A 6,048-nucleotide genomic window follows, 5' to 3' on the forward strand; every position below is an offset into this window, starting at 1 on the left:
GGCCAGGAGCTAGGACTCGACCCCTGCAACCACAAATAGGTGAGTACAAATAGGTGAGGTGAGTACACACACACACACACACACACACACACACACACACACACACACACATATTTAATTCGGCTAAGTTTACATCCGCACGTTTTCACAGATCCACTTTTTGATCGCTGCTATAATTATCCTCTGTAATTACACACCGTAAATGACCCAATTAAATTTGGTAATTGGCATAATGGCCAATTCGTCTCGTGGTTCTCTTATTGTTAATGCAATGTAAAGCTCTCTCTCTCTCTCTCTCTCTCTCTCTCTCCTTCTCTAACTCTCTCTGTCTCTGTCTCTGTCTCTCTCCCCCTCTCTCCCTCTCTCTCTGTCTCTCTGTCTCTCTCTCTCTCTCTCTCTCTCTCTCTCTCTCTCTCTCTCTCTCTCTCTCTCTCCCTCTCTCTCTGTCTCTCTCTCTCCCTCTCTCTCTGTCTCTCTCTCTCCCTCTCTCCCCCTCTCTCTCTCTCTCTCTCTCTCTCTCTCTCTCTCTCTCTCTCTCTCTCTCTCTCTCTCTCTCTATCTCTCTCTCTCTCTTCAACATGTCAGACAACGAGATTGACCACATGTTATCAAGGTTGTGGGACTGACCACCTGTTATCAAGGTTGTGGGACTGACCACCTGTTATCAAGGTTGTGGGACTGTCCACCTGTTATCAAGGTTGTGGACTGACCACCTGTTATCAAGGTTGTGGGACTGACCACCTGTTATCAAGGTTGTGGGACTGACCACCTGTTATCAAGGCTGTGGGACTGACCACCTGTTATCAAGGTTGTGGGACTGACCCCCTGTTATCAAGGTTGTGGACTGACCACCTGTTATCAAGGTTGTGGACTGACCACCTGTTTTCAAGGTTGTGGACTGACCACCTGTTATCAAGGTTGTGGACTGACCACCTGTTATCAAGGTTGTGGGACTGACCACCTGTTATCAAGGTTGTGGGACTGACCACCTGTTATCAAGGTTGTGGGACTGACCACCTGTTATCAAGGTTGTGGGACTGACCACCTGTTATCAAGGTTGTGGACTGACCACCTGTTATCAAGGTTGTGGGACTGACCACCTGTTATCAAGGTTGTGGGACTGACCACCTGTTATCAAGGTTGTGGACTGACCACCTGTTATCAAGGTTGTGGGACTGACCACCTGTTATCAAGGTTGTGGGACTGACCACCTGTTATCAAGGTTGTGGGACTGACCACCTGTTATCAAGGTTGTGGGACTGACCACCTGTTATCAAGGTTGTGGGACTGACCACCTGTTATCAAGGTTGTGGGACTGACCCTCTGTTATCAAGGTTGTGGGACTGACCACCTGTTATCAAGGTTGTGGGACTGACCACCTGTTATCAAGGTTGTGGGACTGACCACCTGTTATCAAGGTTGTGGGACTGACCACCTGTTATCAAGGTTGTGGGACTGACCACCTGTTATCAAGGTTGTGGGACTGACCACCTGTTATCAAGGTTGTGGACTGACCCCCTGTTATCAAGGTTGTGGGACTGACCACCTGTTATCAAGGTTGTGGGACTGAACACCTGTTATCAAGGTTGTAGGACTGACCACCTGTTATCAAGGTTGTGGGACTGACCACCTGTTATCAACGTTGTGGGACTGACCACCTGTTATCAAGGTTGTGGGACTGACCACCTGTTATCATGGTTATGGGACTGACCACCTGTTATCAAGGTTGTGGGACTGACCCTCTGTTATCAAGGTTGTGGAACTGACCACCTGTTATCAAGGTTGTGAGACTGACCACCTGTTATCAAGGCTGTGAGACTGACCACTTGTTATCAAGGTTGTGGGACTGACCACCTGCTATCAAGGTTATGGGACTGACCCTCTGTTATTAAGGTTGTGGAACTGACCACCTGTTATCAAGGTTGTGGGACTGCCCACCTGTTATCAAGGTTGTGAGACTGACCACCTGTTATCAAGGTTGTGGGACTGACCACCTGTTATCAATGTTGTGAGAGTGACCACCTGGTATCAAGGTTGTGGGACTGACCCTCTGTTATCAAGGTTGTGGGACTGACCACCTGTTATCAAGGTTGTGGAACTGACCACCTGTTATCAAGGTTGTGGGACTGACCCTCTTTTATCAAGGTTGTAATAACCTGGGTAATAACCTGGCTCTCTCCTGCTGGAGCCCCGAGGATCATTAGCGGGGTAATAACCTGGCTCTCCCCTGCTGGAGCCCCGAGGATCATTAGGGGGCTAATAACCTGGCTCTGCCCTGCTGGAGCCCCGAGGATCATTAGCGGGGTAATAACCTGGCTCTGCCCTGCTGGAGCCCCGAGGATCATTAGCGGGGTAATAACCTGGCTCTGCCCTGCTGGAGCCCCGAGGATCATTAGCGGGGTAATAACCTGGCTCTGCCCTGCTGGAGCCCCGAGGATCATTAGCGGGGTAATAACCTGCCTGCCTCTGCTGAGCCCCGAGGATCATTAGCGGGGTAATAACCTGGCTCTGCCCTGCTGGAGCCTCGAGGATCATTAGCGGGGTAATAACACACATGACATATATTTAAATACTTTAAATGCAAGACTTACTATGAGTGACCAGAAAGAAGAGTGTACATGGATGTATACATGGAATACATACAGCCCATGTATGCATATAATACATACACTTGTCACAAGCATAAGTATATACTAATATATATATATATATATATATATATATATATATATATATATATATATATATATATATATATATATATATATATATATATATATATATATATATATATATATATATATATATATATATATATATATATATATATATATATATATATATATATATATATATATATATATGTATATATATATATATATATATATATTTATATTTATATATATATATATGTATCTTTGGCTGCAATTTTAAGAATATATACACTATACATACATGTATCTTTGGCAGTATCAGGATACTTGGATAAAAACATGGATTGGTTATTCACTGTATTGTATTAATACGTGTTAGTGTATACATGTGTACATACATACATACACACACATACATACATACATACATACATACATACATACATACATACATACATACATACATACATACATACATACATACATACAGGGGCCTTATAAATACAACTTGTCGCTATGTAATACACAACGATACACACAGTCCCACACAGTGTACATTAGTTCCCACCCACTGTGTACTGTCACACAGTGTACATTACTTCCCACCCATTGTGTACTGTCACACAGTGTACATTACTTCCCACCCACTGTGTACTGTCACACAGTGTACATTACTTCCCACCCACTGTGTACTGTCACACAGTGTACATTACTTCCCACCCACTGTGTACTGTCACACAGTGTACATTACTTCCCACCCACTGTGTACTGTCACATAGTGTACATTAGTTCCCACCCACTGTGCACTGTCACACAGTGTACATTACTTCCCACCCACTGTGTACTGTCACATAGTGTACATTACTTCCCACCCACTGTGTACTGTCACACAGTGTACATTACTTCCCACCCACTGTGTACTGTCACACAGTGTACGTTAGTTCCCACCCACTGTGTACTGTCACATAGTGTACATTAGTTCCCACCCACTGTGTACTGTCACATAGTGTACATTACTTCCCACCCACTGTGTACTGTCACACAGTGTACATTAGTTCCCACCCACTGTGTACTGTCACACAGTGTACGTTAGTTCCCACCCACTGTGTACTGTCACACAGTGTACATTACTTCCCACCCACTGTGTACTGTCACACAGTGTACATTACTTCCCACCCACCCTGTACTGTCACACAGTGTACATTACTTCCCACCCACTGTGTACTGTCACACAGTGTACATTACTTCCCACCCACTGTGTACTGTCACATAGTGTACATTAGTTCCCACCCACTGTGTACTGTCACACAGTGTACATTACTTCCCACCCACTGTGTACTGTCACATAGTGTACATTAGTTCCCACCCACTGTGTACTGTCACACAGTGTACATTACTTCCCACCCACTGTGTACTGTCACATAGTGTACATTACTTCCCACCCACTGTGTACTGTCACACAGTGTACATTACTTCCCACCCACTGTGTACTGTCACACAGTGTACATTACTTCCCACCCACCCTGTACTGTCACACAGTGTACATTACTTCCCACCCACCCTGTACTGTCACACAGTGTACATTACTTCCCACCCACCCTGTACTGTCACACAGTGTACATTACTTCCCACCCACTGTGTACTGTCACACAGTGTACATTACTTCCCACCCACTGTGTACTGTCACACAGTGTACATTAGTTCCCACCCATTGTGTACTGTCACACAGTGTACATTAGTTCCCACCCATTGTGTACTGTCACACAGTGTACGTTAGTTCCCACCCATTGTGTACTGTCACACAGTGTACATTAGTTCCCACACATTGTGTACTGTCACACAGTGTACGTTAGTTCCCACACATTGTGTACTGTCACACAGTGTACATTAGTTCCCACACATTGTGTACTGTCACACAGTGTACATTAGTTCCCACCCACTGTGTACTGTCACATAGTGTACATTAGTTCCCACCCATTGTGTACTGTCACACAGTGTACATCAGTTCCCACACATTGTGTACTGTCACACAGTGTATGTTAGTTCCCACCCATTGTGTACTGTCACACAGTGTACATTAGTTCCCACCCATTGTGTACTGTCACACAGTGTACATTAGTTCCCACCCATTGTGTACTCCCACACAGTGTACATTAGTTCCCACCCATTGTGTACTCCCACACAGTGTACATTAGTTCCCACCCATTGTGTACTCCCACACAGTGTACATTAGTTCCCACCCATTGTGTACTCCCACACAGTGTACATTAGTTCCCACACATTGTGTACTCCCACACAGTGTACATTAGTTCCCACACATTGTGTACTCCCACACAGTGTACATTAGTTCCCACCCATTGTGTACTCCCACACAGTGTACATTCTCTTACATTATATTTATAATGACAATAAATGCAGCCAGGTATGTCATATTATTATTGGTTATGGCACAAGGTGTGTATATATGGCAACACACGGTGTATATACCCTTGCACCCTGTGTATATGCCCTTACACGCGGTGTGTATACCCTTACACACGTGTATATACTCTTACACATGATGTATATACCCTCGCACACGGTGTATATACCCTTACACACGGTATATATATCCTAACACACGGTATATATATCCTCACAGACTGTGTATATACATCCTCATACACGGTGTATATACTCTCACACACGCAGTGTGCATCCCTCTTACACAGTACTATCTATAAATACTCAGAAATTTTGATGACGTAAGACACTTTACATATATATATATATATATATATATATATATATATATATATATATATATATATATATATATATATATATATATATATATATATATGTGTGTGTGTGTGTGTGTATATGTATGTATATATATATATATATATATATATATATATATATATATATGTATATGTATATATGTATGTATATATATATATATATATATATATATATATATGTATATGTATATATGTATGTATATATATATATATATATATATATATATATATATATATATATATATATATATATATGTATATATATATAGAGAGAAAGACAATATATACATTTGGAGTGTATATGTATATAATTTAAATAGATAATCATTAATTATTTTTGATTACTTTTTGAAAAATACTCATGATCACTGGTCCGTGGAACAAACTTGTCCACATAGACGTGGACACTAAAGATAACAGGAGTACTGAACAAGCAGACGATAACACAGACGATAACAGAAGGTGATGACAGAGGACTATGAACAATGTATAAATCACTAAGTTACTGGAGAGAAATTCTTCTCTTTAAATTGTAAATTATTTGTGAATTCTTCCAGCCACGGTATTGTGGTTTAAATGTGACTTGTTCCAGCCACGGTATTGTGGTTTAA

Source organism: Cherax quadricarinatus, chromosome 78, assembly GCF_038502225.1.
Source record: "Cherax quadricarinatus isolate ZL_2023a chromosome 78, ASM3850222v1, whole genome shotgun sequence".
NCBI classification, from domain to species: Eukaryota; Metazoa; Arthropoda; class Malacostraca; order Decapoda; family Parastacidae; genus Cherax; species Cherax quadricarinatus.